Below are 19,444 nucleotides of genomic sequence, written 5' to 3' on the forward strand. Positions count from 1 at the left end.
TTCTCTCTAGCATGTGTTCTTCTAAGTATTTGGAGACAAGTGGTAGCTGCAAAGCCTTCATCATATTGAATAACATCATAGGACTTCTCTGTAGAATGAATTTTTTCATAGCTTTGAAGATGATTATAACATGCAAAGGCTTTATCATATTGAGTATATTCAGAGGGTTTCTCTACATTATGGTTTCTTTCATTCCTGTGAAAATAATAGAGACATGTAAAAGATTTACCATGTACATAACACTGATGCATTTTAATATCTGTATAAATTAATTTTATAAATATGTTTTATTGTAAAAAGGAATCAGATTTTAAGTTTTACATTCGTGGTGCTCTCCTTCAGTATGAGACGTTTTGTTTCTTTGAAGAACCTTTGATGGTAAGGGTTATTTTATAAATGACCCCCATTTATAGTATCATTTTATTTAAGATTTTTTTGCATATATGAATGGAATGAGACTAACTCAGTCTTAAATAACCTTACATTCCTTTTTCATTCTTATGTTTTCCTGTAGTGCAATACCTACCACAAGAAAGTGTACAACTACAAACAAAAGAAAGTACACAGTCCAACACTCATAGGGCTTATCTTCAGTGTGAGTTTGCTGATGTCTTCCCAAGGAAGTTTGAAAACCAATTAAATATAATCATATAGCAATTCCACAAATCTACCCAGTGTTGAAATACTAAATATCTTTCCTAGATTCTAATTATTCTGAAAGAGATACAGTCTCTCTTTCCATTTTGGTAGCTGACTTGTGACATATGACATTCTTAATAAAGGAAGAAGAAATAAATGGTTGTACATTGAATTCACACAGTATGACTTTCTGCTCCTCACAGACATGCGGTATAGGAATTAATGTTTCTCCACAAGAGCCTTTTTTACTCTCATGACCCAACTCTTTCAACAAGTTTGGCAAAGTCACAAGTACATGAGTAACATGCGCTTTACTACAGAGGATTTTTGGCACAGTTTTAAACATATACTTATTATCTATTCATTGTGTCTATGTGTTATCTGAGTGGTATGAAACTAAATGGATTAGCAGCTCTACAGTATAATTCTCACGGTAGCATCAGTTAAGACATTGTTTTCTTCTCTTCTGTTTAGAGGAATGCACACACCATTTACCTTATATTGAGGCATATGATTTTATGAGAAATTAATAAACCATATAGGTTATGGCATGCTTATTTGTACTATTTTTTTCTTTAAATCTTCCAGGACAAATTAAAATTTCTTCAGAGACAAATATACACCAAGTTGCAAATAAAAATTACCTTCCATGTTTTCTAGCACATTGACAATACTCTTCAAAATTATGGTCTTCCCAACTGTAGCCTAAAATAAAGGAACAGAAAGTAGACAATATATTAAAGGATATTGTACAAAATTGAATACCTTAAGTGAACTATGCCTTAGTTATTTGGCTCATTCTTACTCTTTCTCCAACAAAAATATAAAAAAAGTATCAATAAATAATACAGGGTAGTCCCCTTATTTTAAATGTAAAGGAAAGTTCACAATCTTACCAGTAGCGGTGAGGTTCCTGTATGTCTCCAGCATCACATCTTTGTAGAGACTCTTTTGGGAAGGATTCAGCAAAACCCACTCCTCCTCAGTGAAGTCAATGTGAACATCCTCATAGGTCACTGAGTTCTAGAAGAATCCAATCAACAATAAATCAAAGTGTGATCCTGACACAGGATACTTCTTTTACAATGATATATTTGTATATTGCTGCTGCTTCCCACACTTCTTTCTTCCATGCCATTGCATTAGAATATAAAGAAAAGTCACTGTAGAAGGAAACTGAAGAAGAGGCTCATATGTGCCATTCGTTGGCCCTTTAAAAAGGATACAGCCTTGAGAAAGAAATGCCAATAAACAAACACACAGAGATAGACAAGCAAGCACATCAATACTACTGAGAAAACATTACAGAAATAATAATACCAATGATTATCTAGAAAAAGGATGGCAAAATTGGATATATTCATTTGTGACTTTAATTCCAGTGATCAATGTAAAAGCAGATGAAATAAATTGAGTTTGATGTCGGTCAAAGCCTATGAAATGGCTTGCAGGTAAGCCAGAGTTACAAATTGATAAAACCCAGTATCCATCCATAATCATTTAAATAAAAAACGTAAAAGGAAGCCGGGCGATGGTGGCGCACACCTTTAATTCCAGCACTCGGGAGGCAGAGGCAGGCGGATCTCTGTGAGTTCGAGGCCAGCCTTGTCTACAGAGCTAGTTCCAGGACAGGTTCCAAAGCCAGAGAGAAACCCTGTCTCGAACCCCACCCAACCCCCCCAAAAAAAACGTAAAAGGAAATCAGAGGTTTTAAATGAAGTTCTTTTTTTTTCTTTTTTTTTTTATTGCGAAAAGAAGAAAAAAAAACATAAACAAAAAACAAGTTTCCACCTCCCCCCAGCCTCCCATTTCCCTTCCCCTCCTCCCACCCTTCTTCCCCTCCTCCCACCCTTCTCCCCCTCCTCCCACCCTTCTCCCCCTCCCCCCACTCCTCTCCCCCTCCCTCTCCAGTCCACAGAGCAGTCCGGGTTCCCTGCCCTGTGTTAAGTCCTAGGTCCTCTCCGTCCATATCTAGGAAGGTGAAATCCAAACTGGCTAGGCTCCCACAAAGCCAGCACATTAAGTAGGATCAAAACCCCCTGCCATTGTCCTTGGTGTCTCATCAGCCCTCATTGTTCGCCATGTTCAGAGAGTCCGGTTTTATCCCATGCTTTTTCGGTCACAGTCCAGCTGGCCTTGGTGAGCTCCCCATAGATCAGCTCCACTGTCTCAGTGGGTGGATGCACGCCTCGTGGTCCCGAATTCTTTGCTCATGTTCTCCCTCCTTCTGCTCCTCCTTGGGACCTTGGGAGCTCAGTCCAGTGCTCCTGTGTGGGTCTCTGTCTCTATCTCTATCCATCACCAGATGAAGATTCTATGATGATATGCAAGATATTCGTCAGTATTGCTCTAGGATAGGGTCATTTCAGGTTCCCAATCCTCAGCTGCCCAAGGAACTAACTGGGAACCTCATCTTGGGCACTAGGGAGCCCCTCTAGGGTCAAGTCGCTTGCCCACCCTAAAGTGGCTCCCTTAACTAAGAATTGTGGTTCCGTGCTCCCCTATCCACCTTTCCTTTATCCCAATTCTCCCGTTTCCCAGGTCCCCCCTCCTTCCCTTCTACCTTTTCTCTCCCCATCTCCCCTTACCCCCATCCCACCCCCCCCCCAAGATCCCATTTTCTCCCCGGAAATTTGGTCTACTTCCCTTAGCGAAGAGGACAACTATATGTTTTTCCTTCGGTTCACCTTCTTCCTTAGCTTCTTTAGGTTCACCTATTGTAGACTCCGTGGTCCTTATTTATGGCTAGAAACCAATTATGAGTGAGTACATCCCATGTTCATCTTTTTGGGTCTGGGACACCTCACTCAGGATAGTGTTTTCTATTTCCATCCATTTGCATGCAAAATTCGAGAAGTCATTGTTTTTTACCGCAGCGTAGTACTCTAGCGTGTATATATTCCATACTTTCTTCATCCATTCTTCCATTGAAGGGCATCTAGGTTGTTTCCAGGTTCTGGCTATTACAAATAATACTGCTATGAACATAGTTGAACAAATGCTTTTGTCATTTGATAGAGCATCTCTTGGGTATATTCCCAAGAGTGGTATTGCTGGGTCCAGTGGTAAGTTGATCCCGAATTTCCTGAGAAACCGAAACACTGACTTCCACAGTGGTTGCACAAGATTGCATTCCCACCAGCAATGGATGAGGGTACCCGTTCTTCCACAGCCTCTCCAGCAAAGGTTATCCTTGGTGTTTTTGAGTTTAGCCATTCTGACAGGTGTAAGATGATATCTCAAAGTTGTTTTGATTTGCATTTCCCTGATTGCTAAGGAAGTTGAGCACGACCTTAAGTGTCTTTTGGCCATTTGAACTTCTTCTGTTGAGAATTCTCTGTTCAGTTCAGTGCCCCATTTTTTAATTGGGTTAATTAGCATTTTAAAGTCTAGTTTCTTGAGTTCTCTATATATTTTGGAGATCAGACCTTTGTCTGTTGCGGGGTTGGTGAAGATCTTCTCCCAGTCAGTAGGTTGCCTTTTTGTCTTAGTGACAGTGTCCTTTGCTTTACAGAAGCTTCTCAGTTTAAGTAGGTCCCATTTATTCAATGTTGCCCTTAATGTCTGTGCTTCTGGGGTTATACATAGGAAGCGATCTCCTGTGCCCATCTGTTGTAGGGTATTTCCCACTTTCTCTTCTATCAGGTTCAGTGTGTTCGGACTGATATTGAGGTCTTTAATCCATTTGGACTTGAGTTTTGTGTACGGTGAGAGATATGGGTCTATTTTCATTCTTCCACAGGTTGACATCCAGTTGTGCCAGCACCATTTGTTGAAGATGCCTTCTTTCTTCCATTGTATACTTTTAGCTCCTTTATCGAAAATGAGGTGTTCATAGGTTTGTGGGATAAAATTCGGGTCTTCTACACGATTCCATTGGTCGGCTTCTCTGTTTTTATGCCAGTACCACACTGTTTTCATTACTGTAGCTCTGTAATAGAGTTTGAAGTCAGGAATGGTAATGGCTCCAGAAGATCTTTATTGTATAGGATTGTTTTGGCTATCCTGGGTTTTTTGTTTTTCCATATAAAGTTGATTATTGTCTTCTCCAGATCTGTGAAGAATTTTGATGGGATCTTGATGGGGATTGCATTGAATCTATAAATTGCCTTTGGTAGAATTGCCATTTTTACTATGTTGATTCTCCCAATCCAAGAGCAAGGGAGGTCCATCCATTTTTTGGTATCCTCTTCAATTTCTTTCTTCAATGCCTTAAAGTTCTTGTCAAATAGATCTTTCGCTTCCTTGGTTAGATTTACCCCAAGATATTTTATGCTGTTTGTGGCTATCGTGAATGGTGAAGCTTCTCTGATTTCCCTCTCTGCTTCCCTATCCTTTGTGTATAAGAGGGCGACTGATTTTTTGGAGTTGATCTTGTATCCTGCCACATTACTAAAGCTGTTTATCAGCTGTATAAGTTCTTTGGTGGAGTTTTGGGGGTCGCTTATGTACACTATCATATCATCTGCAAATAACGAAAGTTTAACTTCTTCCTTTCCAATTCGAATCCCCTTGATCCCATTATGTTGTCTTATTGCTATTGCTAGAACTTCAAGCACTATATTGAAGAGGTATGGTGAGAGTGGACAGCCTTGCCGTGTTCCTGAGTTAAGCGGGATGGCTTTGAGTTTCTCTCCGTTTAATTTGATGTTAGCTGTCGGCTTGCTGTATATAGCTTTTATTATATTTAGGTAAGACTTTTGTATTCCTAATCTCTCCAAGACTTTTAACATAAATGGATGTTGAATTTTGTCAAATGCTTTTTCAGCATCTAATGAAATGATCATATGGTTTTTTTCTTTCAGTTTATTTATATGCTGGATTACATTGATAGATTTTCGTATGTTGAACCAGCCCTGCATCTCAGGAATGAAGCCTACTTGATCATAATGGATAATTTTTCGGATGTGTTCTTGGATTCGATTTGCCAGTATTTTGTTGAGGATTTTTGCGTCGATATTCATGAGTGAGATTGGCCTGTAGTTCTCTTTCCTGGTTGAGTCTTTGAGTGGTTTTGGTATCAGAGTAATTGTGGCTTCATAAAAGGAATTTGGTAATGACCCTTCTGTTTCTATATTGTGGAATACATTAAGGAGCATAGGTATTAGGTCTTCTTGGAAGTTCTGGTAGAATTCTGCATTGAAACCATCTGGTCTTGGGCTTTTTTTGGTATGGAGGTTTTTGATAACAGCTTCTAATTCTTCGCGACTTACAGGTCTGTTTAGATTGTTCACCTGGTCCTGGTTTAGTTTTGGTAAATGGTATTTATCTAAAAAAGCATCCATTTCTTTTACATTTTCCAGTTTTGTGGCATATAGGCTTTTGTAGTAAGATCTAATGACTCTCTGAATTTCCTCTGTGTCTGTGGTTATGTCCCCCTTTTCATTTCTGATTTTATTAATTTGCGTGTTCTCTCTCTTTCGTTTGATTAGTTTGGATAGGGGTTTATCTATCTTGTTGATTTTCTCCAGGAACCAGCTTTTTGTTTCATTGATTCTTTGGATTGTTTTCTGTGTTTTTATTTTGTTGATTTCAGCCCTCAGTTTGATTATTTCCAGTCTTCTACTCCTCCTAGGTGAGTCTGCTTCTTTTTTTTCTAGAGCTTTCAAGTGGGCTGTTAAGTCTCCAATATGTGCTTTCTCTGTTTTCTTTAGGTGGGCACTTAGTGCTATGAACTTTCCTCTCAGGACTGCTTTCATAGTGTCCCATAAGTTCGAGTATGTTGTTTCTTTATTTTCAATGAATTCCAGGAAGACTTTAATTTCTTTCTTTATTTCTTCCTTAATCCAGGTATGGTTCAGTAGTTGACTGTTCAGTTTCCATGAGTTTGTAGGCCTTCTGGGGGTAGCATTGTTGTTGAATTCTAACTTTAATCCATGGTGATCTGATAAGATACAGGTGGTTACTAATATTTTTTTTTGTAACTGTGTAAGTTCGCTTTGTTACCAAGTATGTGGTCAATTTTCGAGAAGGTTCCATGAGCTGCAGAGAAGAAGGTATATTCTTTCCTCTTTGGGTGGAATAATATATAGATGTCTGTTAAGTCCATTTGCTTCATTACCTCCATTAATTCTCTAATTTCTCTGTTAGGTTTCTGTCTGATTGACCTGTCCATTGGTGAGAAAGGAGTGTTGAAGTCTCCTACTATTAGTGTGTGCGGTTTGATATCTGCCTTGAGTTTTAGTAATGTTTCTTTTACGTACTTGGGTGCTTTTATATTAGGGGCATAGATATTCAGGATTGAGACTTCTTCCTGATGAATTGTTCCTGTTATGAGTATAAAATGTCCCTCTCCATCTCTTCTGATTGATTTAAGTTTGAAGTCAACTTTGTTAGAAATTAGTATGGCCACACCTGCTTGTTTCTTAGGTCCATTTGCTTGATAAGCCTTTTCCCAGCCCTTTACTCTGAGTAGGTGCCTGTCTTTGTGGTTGAGGTGTGTTTCTTGTAGACAGCAGAATGTTGGATCCTGTTTTCTTATCCAATCTCTTAGCCTGTGCCTTTTTATAGGTGAGTTGAGCCCATTGATATTAAGTGATATTAATGACCAGTGGTTGTTAACTCCGTTCACTTTTTAAGTAGTAGGGTTTGTGTGTTTTCCTTCTTTGATTTGCGCTGGTGAAGAGTCTCTAGATGTCTGAGTTCTTGTGGTCATTGTTGGACTCCTTGGTTAGTGATTTTCCTTCTATTATTTTCTGTAAGGCTGGATTTGTGGCTACGTATTGTTTAAATTTGTTTTTATCCTGGAAAATTTTGTTTTCTCCATTTATAGTGAATGAAAGTTTGGCTGGATATAGCAGTCTGGGCTTGCATCCGTGGTCTCTTAGTTTTTGGAGAACATCTATCCAGGACCTTCTGGCTTTCATGGTTTCCATAGAGAAGTCAGGTTTAAGTCTGGTAGGTTTATCTTTATAAGTAACTTGGCCTTTTTCCTTTGCGGCTCTTAATATTCTTTCTTTATTCTGTATATTTTGTGTTTTGATTATTATATGGCAAGGGGATGTTTTCTTTTGATCCAGCCTATTTGGTGTTCTGTATGCTTCTTGAACCTTCATAGGTACCTCTTTCTTCAGGTTGGGAAAGTGTTCTTCTATAATTTTATTAAGTATATTTTCTGTACCGTTGAGCTGCACTTCTTCTCCTTCTTCTACTCCAATTATTCTTAGGTTTGGTCTTTTTATTGTGTCCCATATTTCCTGAATGTTTTGTAATGAGAGTTTGTTGGACTTGCTGTTTTCTTTGATCAGAGTGTTTATTTTCTCTATGTTATCCTCAGAATCTGAGATTCTTTCTTCTATCTCTTGCATTCTGCTGGTTATACTTGATTCTGTAGTCTCTATTCGTTTACCTAGATTTTCCATGTCCAGTCGGCCCTCTGTTTGTGTTTTCTTCTTTGCCTCCATTTCAGTTTTCAAGTCATGAACTGTTTCCTTTATCTGCTTGATTGTTTTTCCTTGGTTTCCTAGGGTATCATTCACTGATTTACTCAATTCCTCGAACTTTCTATTATACTTCTCATCCATTTCTATAAGGGCGTTTTTTATATGCTGTTTAAGGGTGTCAATCACTTTCATGAAGTCAGTTTTTTCTACTTCTTCTTGATTAAGGTGTTCATGTCCTCCTGTTGTGGGATCACTGGCTTCTGGTGGTTTCGTGTTGTTTTTCAGATTGTTGGGAGAATTCCTGCATTGGCGTCTGCCCATCTCTTCCTCCCAATACTCCCCTTTGGATCTTCTTTTATAGGATCAGGTCTTCTTGCCCACTGACGTACCTTCCCAGTGATGTCACTCCCCAGAGATGTTTCTCCACAATGATGTTTCACTCGGTGCCCAGAACGAAACTCCACGCTGCTTGGTTAGCTCGCGAAGAAAGGGCCCACCCTGCTCGCTGCGGGCAGGCTATGGGAATAAAGGAGCTACCGGCCACCCCTTTGTCCTCCTGGTTCGGGTTCTGTCCCAGCACCCTAGCAGGCTGGGCAGGGAGGCGCTATGCCCCAAAGGAGGGAGGGAGACAGGGGTTGTGGGGATCTGGATGTAAGCTGAGTGGGATAGGAAGAGAGAAGGGGTTTTTGGGCAGTATAGCCCCTGTAGGATGGCCAGGAAGTGTGGGCGGGCTGAGGTATGATCCCAGCTGCTGCAGCACTCACTCACCACAATGATGTTTCACTCGGTGCCCAGATGGAAACTCTGCGCTGCCTGGTTAGCTCGCGAACAAAGGGCCCACCCCGCTCGCTGCAGGCAGGCTATGGGAACAAAGGAGCTACCGGCCACCCCTTTGTCCTCCCGGTTCAGATTCGGTCCCAGCACCCTAGCAGGCTGGGCAGGGAGACGCTATGCCCCAAAGGAGGGAGGGAGACAGGGGTTGTGGGGATCTGGATGTAAGCTGAGTGGGATAGGAAGAGGGAGGGGGTTTGGGCAGTATAGCCCCTGTAGGATGGCCAGGAAGTGTGGGCGGGCTGAGGTATGATCCCAGCTGCCGCAGCACTCACTCACCACAATGATGTTTCACTAGGTGCCCAGGTCGAAACTCTGAGCTGCCTGGTTAGCTCGCGAACAAAGGGCCCACCCCGCTCGCTGTGGGCAGGCTATGGGAACAAAGGAGCTACCGGCCACCCCTTTGTCCTCCCGGTTCAGATTCGGTCCCAGCACCCTAGCAGGCTGGGCAGGGAGGCGCTATGCCCCAAAGGAGGGAGGGAGAAGGGGTTGTGGGGATCTGGATGTAAGCTGAGTGGGATAGGAAGAGAGAGGGGGTTTGGGCAGTATAGCCCCTGTAGGATGGCCTTAAATGAAGTTCTTACAAAAAGTTTTGTATTTACTTTAGTTCTACATTCATCTTCCAGAACTTGCAGTGGCCCAGGTTAAACTGTATCATAATAAGATCTTAAAAGGGAGTGCATGTTTAACACTTACAAATGGACCAAATAAAACTTCAGCCCTGCAAATGATGATCATAAACAACACAGAGTAAGGGAGATGGGTCAGCAATGAAGCGGTCTTGCTGTCCTTGCAGATAAGTGGGCACAATTACCAGTACTAATTGGGACTTGTAATTATCCATTACTTCAACTTCATAGGTTCTGACGCCTCTTGTGACAACCGTGAGAAACAGGCACGCCTGTGGTACACACCCATGTATATAGATACAACCTCATATTCATTGAAAGCATTCAAAACAACAAAAAAAAATAGAGGCAGGTAGAAAGTCACACCCCTGCAGTGCAAGGATGCAGATGACAGAGGTACTGATGTCATGCATACTACTCTCCTGGGAATGGGAATGATAATCTCCACCAAACTTCAAATTTCAATGAGTTCAGCATCGAAACTTATTCTTGAAATGTACAAAAACCTATATTCCAGGCTCATCAGACAGTAAAAGAAGTCAGAAAAATAACAAGCATGTTGCTCTGCCATTAATCCCTCTGTGCAGTAGCCAGGATCATTTGTATTGCTGAGTTGAGAACACCATGGTCTAAGGAGCTACACTGAGGACCAAGAGCTACACAGAAAAAATATTGTCTTTCAAAATCAAAAGTAAAAACAAAAAATTAACATAGAAATCAGGATAGCAAAAGGCTTAAGATTGAACAGATACTGCTTCAACTGCATGTTTTGTCATTGAGTGACACCATCTATAATGGCGGTGAAGTCATAACAGCAGGACACACATAACCAGAAATGGGTTCAGGCTATGAACATGTAAATCCAATCCCCAATATAGGAATTTCATCCAAAAGGTTTCTCCTACTCAATGTTCTACAAATACAACAAAGAAGAGCACCCCAGAGAGACAAGTGTTCAACCACTTCTTCTAATCTGGGACCTTTTCCTTTGATCAACTACATTCTGACCCTGATGCATAAATATTCATAGTCATCCCATGATAACACGTATTTACTCTAACTTCAATGACTGTCATAGGCTGGAACAGTTCCTGAAGTGTTTCAATGTAAAGTCTCTTATAAAAATCATGATATTTACCTGACTTGGCCATTACCCAGCCCAATAAAGCCACAACTAATAGTGCCACTCACTCCCTAGGAGATTTTTGGGTCTCACTGCATTCAAACTACCAGCGTGGTTTATCTGAGTCTTAAAATAGATAGATTCCCAATTATCTGAGGTACTACCATATTGGTTACTATAGTGGCTATACGGATTTACATTCCCAGCAACAATGGGGGAGTGTTTCTTTTTGTCCATTTTTTGCCAGTATGAGATATCACTTGTGTTATTGATCCTAGCCAATCAACGTTTTACTTATTCAACATCCTTGCCAGCATGCGTTTTCCATTATGTTCTTGAACCTATCTATCTGACAGGTATAAGGTGAATTCTAAAAGCTCTTTCGATGTACATTTCATTGATGGCTAAGTATATTGAACATGTAGTTAAGTGTTTCTAAGACAGTTTGGATTCATCTATTTAGAACTCCTTGTTTAATGGTTGCACAAGATTGCATTCCCACCAGCAATGGATGAGGGTACCCCTTCCTCCACAACCTCTCCAGCAAAGGTTATCATTGGTGTTTTTGACTTTAGCCATTCTCACAGGTGTAAGATGATATCTCAAAGTTGTTTTGATTTGCATTTCCCTGATTGCTAAGGAAGTTGAGCATGACCTTAAGTGTCTTTTGGCCATTTGAACTTCTTCTGTTGAGAATTCTCTGTTCAGATCAGTGCCCCATTTTTTAATTGGGTTAATTAGCATTTTAAAGTCTAGTTTCTTGAGTTCTCTATATATTTTGGAGATCAGACCTTTGTCTGTTGCGGGGTTGGTGAAGATCTTCTCCCAGTCAGTAGGTTGCCTTTTTGTCTTAGTGACAGTGTCCTTTGCTTTGCAGAAGCTTCTCAGTTTTAGTAGGTCCCATTTATTCAATGTTGCTCCTAATGTCTGTGCTTCTGGGGTTATACATAGGAAGCGATCTCCTGTGCCCATCTGTTGTAGGGTATTTCCCACTTTCTCTTCTATCAGGTTCAGTGTGTTCGGACTGATATTGAGGTCTTTAATCCATTTGGACTTGAGTTTTGTGCACGGTGAAAGATGTGGGTCTATTTTCATTCTTCTACAGGTTGACATCCAGTTGTGCCAGCACCATTTGTTGAAGATGCTTTCTTTCTTCCATTGTATACTTTTAGCTCCTTTATCAAAAATGAGGTGTTCATAGGTTTGTGGGTTAAAATCCGGGTCTTCTATACGATTCCATAGGTCGACTTCTCTGTTTTTATGCCAGTACCACACTGTTTTCATTACTGTAGCTCTGTAATAGAGTTTGAAGTCAGGGATGGTAATGCCTCCAGAAGATCCTTTATTGTATAGGATTGTTTTGGCTATCCTGGGTTTTTTGTTTTTCCATGTAAAGTTGATTATTGTCCTCTCCAGATCTGTGAAGAATTTTGATGGGATCTTGATGGGGATTGCATTGAATCTATAAATTGCCTTAGGTAGAATTGCCATTTTTACTATGTTGATCCTCCCAATCCAAGAGCAAGGTAGATCCATCCATTTTTTGGTATCCTCTTCAATTTCTTTCTTCAATGCCTTAAAGTTCTTGTCAAATAGATCTTTCACTTCCTTGGTTAGATTTACCCCAAGATATTTAATGCTGTTTGTCGCTATCATGAATGGTGAAGCTTCTCTGATTTCCCTCTCTGCTTCCCTATCCTTTGTGTATAAGAGGGCGACTGATTTTTTGGAGTTGATCTTGTATCCTGCCACATTACGAATTTTGCATGCAAATGGATGGAAATAGAAAACACTATCCTGAGTGAGGTATCCCAGACCCAAAAAGATGAACATGGGATGTACTCACTCATAATTGGTTTCTAGCCATAAATAAGGGTCACGGAGTCTACAATAGGTGAATCTAAAGAAGCTAAGTAAGAAGGGGAACCCAAGGAAAAACATATAGTTATCCTCTTGGCTAAGGGAAGTAGACAAAATTGCCTGGGAGAAAATTGGGATCTTGGGGTGGGGTGGGTTGGGGGTAAGGGGAGATGGGGAGAGAAAATTTAGAAGGGAAGGAGGTTGGGCCTTGGGAAAGCAGGAGGATTGGGATAAAGGAAGGTTGGACAGGGGAGCACGGAAACACAATTCTTAGTTAAGGGAACCACTTTAGGGTTGGCGGGAGGGGGAGAAGGGTGGGAGGAGGGGGCGTAGGGGGGGATGAGTGGGAGGGAAATGGGAGGCAGGGAGGAGGTGGAAACTTGTTTTTTTTCTCCTTTTCTCAATTAAAAAAAAAGAACTCCTTGTTTAAATCTGTACCACATTTTTATTCAATTAATTTATTTCTAGATGTGTTGCTTGAGGTCTTTTGCTTCTGAACAAGTAAATCCAAACTACATAGACAAACATGATGTGTACTCACTGTAAGTGGATATTAGCTGTTGAATCAAGACTAATTACTGTACAATCCACAGACCCAGATAAGGTAAGTGACAAAGATAGCTGTAGCAGGGGGTGCATGGATCCCAAAGATTCTATTAAATAGACTAGATTTTGTGGGAGTACACAGATCAAGAATAGGGAGGATCATAAGAGTAAATGTAGGTATGTAGGGGGAAAACACAGCAAGAAATTACTAGAATAGGAAATCTTTCAATGGATGATGGTCAAACAGTGCAGTAACAACTTTCTGCAATCTTTGAGGGTCATTATAGTGAGGACTCCCTATAACTCAGAAATATGGAGCCTGTACTGGCCATCTTCTGTAATCACATATGGTTCCCAGTAGTGGGACTATAAAACCAAGCCATCCACATAATATTTGACACACACTTGTTGTGTATGGAAGATAGATCAGGAAAATGGTGCTCAAGATTTGTGTAGTGGCTAACCAATGACTGGCCCAAATTAGGCCCAACATGGTTAGGAAGAGCGCCTAGATGGGCAGGATCCAGAAGTTAAATGGCTCAAAGAACTAGGGTAGAAAGAAATACAAGTAACAATAAAGAAAAAAGTCAATGTAATGATAACTAATTCCATGTCCAATAGCTCTCCAGGTTTCTAATCCTGTTCAGCTTTGTCAAGAAAATCACACTTCTTTTCCTTTGGTGGGTTCCATTGCACATTAGTAGCTCTCCTTGGCAGGTAACCTATGACCCTGGGATTGCTAAATCTTAGATAATTAAAGAATTCCAACCTTCCAATATTAAGGCCCACTCAAGATCTTCAGTACCCTTCCATAGGCTTTGGGTCAGTACACTGACTCTGCCCTCTGCAGTACACACACCTGGTCTTCTAGACTCTGGCTGGCTCAATTCCACTATCACTGCTGTTTTCGTGGTCATCTCACAGTGCTGGCCTCTCCAGACACTGAGGTCTTCTGTTGTAACTGGGTTTCACCTTCACCAGTGTTTCTCATAGAATCTCCTCAGGTTGCCGCACCTGTTGGCCTGACCCTTACAGTCCTGGGCATTCAAATGCCAATGACACTACACCTTCAGTGATGTCCTTTTCTGACCTCTCACAGTGGCAAGTCTTACATCCATCAATACCTTCAAAATATTACCACCCGGTGAAACACATTAGAAACTCCACCTACCTGTTGAGGTACAACTGTGGCTACCCCTGGAAGACAGTTGCTCTGTGCTCTTAGAAAACACTTCCCAGACATTTTTACATCAGTGATGCTGGTCTCGTAATCATCACTAAATTTTTAGCTCTAGCCATCCAGCGTTAAGTATCCAGCAGAACCATATTTTGCTTAAATACTTCTGATAACTTGCTCATCACAGCTGATTCTTCAGCACCAGCTAACAAGAAACAGAGAATATAATCCTCTTCTTTTATCTTTAAGTCTTAAGCCAGAACCATGTGGCCCCAGCTGTCAGGTTCTACTGCTTACTGGGGTTGGAACATGGCACCTTGTTTAATTCTATCTCTACCAGCTTTCTGCTTTTGGCTGTATAAGCTTGGGTGTCCTGAAACTTGATGTGTAAACTAAGCTGTTCTTTAACTAACCGAGGTGTGCCGGCCTCTGTGTTCAAAGTACTAGGATTAAAGTCAATGTGCCACCTACCACTCAGGCCATGAATCCCTTTTATTAAGTATCTTCAGTAGAGTTATCACCAACATCCACTTGGCAGAGTCTATCTCATGCTGTGTTGAGGATTCTTCTTCCCAGGGAATGAATCAAAATCTCCTTACTTTAGCTTCCGGTAGATTTTTTCAACCAAGGCACTTCCTTCACCAAAACATCACTAGAATCATTTGTAAGAAACATATATATATATATATATATATATATATATATATATATATATATTTTGGTTTTTTGAGACAGGGTTTCTCTGTCGTTTTGGAGCCTGTCCTGGAACTAGCTCTTGTAGACCAGGCTGGTCTCGAACTCACAGAGATCGGCCTGCCTCTGCCTCCCAAGTGCTGGGATTAAAGGTCTGTGCCAACACTCCACGACATGTAAGAAACATATTAAAATTCCTCTCTGAAACCTCTTGAGCTGGCTCCTGATGTTTCATTTCATTATCAAGGTCACTCCCTCCCATGCTGTACGCAGTGCCAAATGCATTCTTTCCTTTTTGTAAGCCAAAGAATCAAAGACCTTATGATTCGAAACAAAAGCATGGTTAGGACTAGAACAGGAATACTCTAGTCCCTGGGACCAACTTCTATTTTAGTTTTTTTTTTTTTTTTTGTAAAGAGACACCATGACCAGAGAAACTCTTATAACAAGAGTATTTAATTGAGGGGGCTCACATATAATTTCAGAGGTTGAGTTAATTATCATCATGGCTTGAAGCCTGTAAGCTGGCAGCCAGTTGTGATACTGGAACTGAGAGTCCTTTGTTCTTGACTAAGAGGAAACAGGACATAGTCTGACACACTGGGAAGTATCCTGAGGATAAGAGAACTCAAAAACCCACAGTGACATACTTCCTCCAACAAGGCCATACCAACTCCAGAACGGCCACACCTCCCACTACTTCCACTCCATAAGAGATTATGGGGGCCAATTATATTCAAACTACCACAGTGTTATAGCTGAGTCTTGAGGTAGATAGATTTCCAATTATCTAAGGAATTGCCATATTGATTTCCATAGTGGCTATACAGGTTTACAATCTCAGCAACAATGGGGGAGTGTTCCTTTTTGTCTGTATTTTAGCCAGTATGAGATGTCACTTGTGTTATTGATCCTAGCCAATCTGACAGGTATAAGATTAATCATTAAAGTACTTTTGATTTATATTTCCTTGATAGCTAAGGTTGTTGAACATTTATTTATCTGTTTTTCAGCCAGTTTTAAATTCATCTATTTAGAATTCGTTGTTTTCATCTGTACCATCTTTTTATTTGCTTATTTTATTTTAACATATAGTTTCCTCAGTTTTTTTTATTCTGAACAAGTAAAACCAAAACCACAAAGACAAACATTATATGTACTCATCTATATGTGGATATTAGCAGTTGTGTAAAAATAATCTGAGTACAATCCATAGACTCAGAAAGGGTAAATTACAAGAATGGCTGTAGCATGGGATGCATGGAGCCTACATGAAAGAAGGAAATAGACTAGACTTTATATATGAACAGAAAATAGCAAGAGTAACAATCATGGGATAATGGATGGATGGAGGGAGAATATATAGGGAGAGATGACTGGAATAGGAAAAATTTTAAAGTTGATGTGGAAACCTAATATAGTAGAAACTTTTTGCTAGCTAAGAGGGCAACCGTAGTGAGGACTCCCAGTAACTAAGAATATGGAACCTGAACCTGTCATCTTCTCCGATGACATATGGCTCCCTGTGGCGGGAATAGAAAAGAAAGCCAGCCACAAAATATCTGAAACTCAGTGTGTTGTCCCAAAGATATACCAGGAAATTGGTGGCTTAAATTGGTGTAGTGGCAAACCAATGACGGTACTAACTTGAGGCCTAAGGGAAAAGAATCAACCCATGAACAACACTGCCTGGATGGCAAGGAATGAGAAATTCAATGGTTCAGAATTTAGAGTAGAACAAAATACAAGTAACAAAAAGAAAATAATAATCAATATAATGATTCCTAGCTTTACTCTAATAAAATCATAGATTGTTTCCTAGACTAACTGTCAACAGATGGCCTTTCTCTGAAAATTGATTATGGCAGATGTAAAAAACTTTACTAAAATACTAGCTAAAGCATGTGGAAGCAAGCAGAAATTTGGGTGAGGGTTTTTTAGAAGTCAGATGTGTCAAGGACATGGAAAAGACCACAATTTACAGAATCACCTAGGCAGGGATGATAAGGGCCTAGAGAGCCTGAGAGAGCAATTATGAGCTTGCAGTGTCTGAGTTTTATCCTTTCAATAAAGGTGACCCCAGCAGCTGATTTTCTCCCATTTCCTCTGCAGTGCACTCAGCAAACTATTCTTTCTACTCTGGTCTGAAGGCAGAAACCATGTTCCACATGCAGATCCTTCTCCTCTGAGTATAATGAATAGTTGAATTCATGATACAGTGGGTAATTTTAAAAATCTGAGGCCACATAGTCATTTAAAATTTTGAATCATGCCGGGAGATGGTGGCGCATGCCTTTAATCCAAGGACTCCAGAGGCAAAGGCAGGCGGATCTCTTTGAGGTTGAGACCAGCCTTGTCTACAGAGCTAGTTCCAGGACAGGCTCCAAAGCCACAGAGAAACACTGTCTCAAAAAAAATTGAATCATTACCAGGTGGTGGTGGCAGACACCTTTAATCCCAGCAGTTGGGAGGCAGAGGCAGGCAGATGTCTTGGAGTTCGAGGCCAGCCTGATCTACAAAAGACAGTTCTGAAACAGGCACCAGGCTACAGAGAAACCTTGTCTCAAAAAAAATGAATAAAAGAATTTTAAATCAAGACAGCAAGGTCATTGACCTGGAATGCCACAGAATGAAATCGAGGTTTCATATAAAAACATAAGAGAACTTATCTCACAAATATTTTTCCACAATGCTGGAAGGGGAGCTATTCTAGAATATCCCTTTCCAGTGAGAAAACACTGTACACACTTAAGAGATTAATAAAGAAATATCTGTACAATGATAGCATGCATGCATCTCTGGCAAATACTCAAAGAGGCGAGAATCTAGAATCAACAATGCATTCCACATACACTGCCATCCTTCAGTTTCTTTTAGGTTCAGACTCTAGCTTATACTTTGAAGAAATTAAATAGAGATTGGAAACTACATGCCTTGCTAGTTAGGGAATGGGGAGACTTACACAGCAAAGATATCATCATGATTATGTCAAAAGTATGTAAGTGACCTGAAGCAGCAGGTCATACTTTACTGACAGGGCCCTACGTGCAGTGCCAGAAGGTGAGAAAGACAGGAAAACTGGAACTAAAGTATGATAAAAACTGAGACATAGAAGTTTTGTATAAGCTATGTCTTATTCCAAGTAAACTTCTCCTGTTCATAAGATGGAAGAATACACAGAATACTAATGAGTACAGATTACAGGAAACCAAAGATGATGTTTGTTCTGTGGCTTCAGGCTGACACAAGGAGTCACAGTCACTTCTGACAGCCATGAGAGCAACCCAAGCACCAATGACAACTAAGTTGATATATTTTACTCCTGCCAGAAGATTGCGTGATAGCTACAGACTATGTCCCATTACAGAATATGACCAGCTGGCAAATTTAGCTCAGATTCTCAGGTGTTCACCATTACAGAGGCTTTGAGACTGCCACATTCTTATGCTTAAGTGGGTACAGTCATAACGATTTTTACTATACTTGCTTTATTATTTTATCTTTTGTAATTACACAATAAGAAGAATTCTGAATCCTCTCCTCTGTTAAAAGCCATAGATTTATCCATTATAGGCTCCTTGTCTAATGGGTCAATTAGCATATAGGTGTTTCCACTGACGGGATGTGGGTGCTGACTGTGGGAGGTATAGCCCTTTAAACTTTCCAGTCTGCCTCTCCTGGCTCCATGGCACAGCATGGGTCAGACTCAGCTGGCCATAGCATGTATGCTTGGACTACCCCAATCTCAGCAGTAACCTAGGCCAATCCTAGGGTAAACACCATACCCCCTCATTCTTTTCACTCAGTCAGAAGTAGGAGAAGCTGTGGCTTGGTGACCACAGCACTGCTGGTGGAAAAGGTTAAGGCAAAACTTATTTTGGTCTCTCCACATTCTGGAGCTGCCTGAAGATGGCAGCGGATACACTGCCAGTGCTGGGGTAGGACCATATTTAAAAACTCTAAAAATTTCTTCCTTTGTCTCTACTTTTCTTCAGCTACTCTGGCTATCAAAATCCATCTTAGCAACTGTACAGACACTTGAATACTATTTCCTTGTGCCATGTTTACAAATATTTGCGTTTTTACTCCCAATTTTATGCCCAGCTTTACTCTTTCATTTTAATATCTACTACTTATTTCTGAGCACTCATTACTTACCTCCACCTGTGGTGCAGTTTTATTGTGGGATCCCTCACGTGCTCCCATGTACACATGACGACATTTCTGTGTGTTTTTTGGTTCACTGGTCTGACCCACATTTAAGTGCCATTTTTTGGCTGATTTCGGCATATTGGGCTGCCATTTGTACACAATGACACCATGCTTTCTGAAAGGTTTTGAGCCGCTTTATGCACAGCATTAGGATTCTCAAATACTTGCTCTTTAACTATTGATTGCCCTGCTTCTGTACCTCCAATCAACCAATTAGATTTCTGTGTCAGTCTGGAGACAAAGTTTTGAAATAATTTATCTGATCCCTGTTTCATACTAGACAACTCCTCAGCCTGTTCTTTAGAAGATGAAAGTCTATGCCAGGCCTTCTTGGCAGCTGCATTAACTTGGG

General features: G+C 40.5%; 1 pseudogene; it reads right to left on the bottom strand.

Annotated features, from left to right (window-relative positions):
* Positions 1–4: 4 nt before the first annotated feature.
* LOC121464652 lies at positions 5–19,170 on the bottom strand (annotated as a pseudogene).
* Positions 19,171–19,444: the final 274 nt, after the last annotated feature.

Source organism: Microtus oregoni, unplaced genomic scaffold (genome assembly GCF_018167655.1).
Source record: "Microtus oregoni isolate MIOR12 unplaced genomic scaffold, Mior012 000029F_ref0000214, whole genome shotgun sequence".
Taxonomy (NCBI): Eukaryota; Metazoa; Chordata; class Mammalia; order Rodentia; family Cricetidae; genus Microtus; species Microtus oregoni.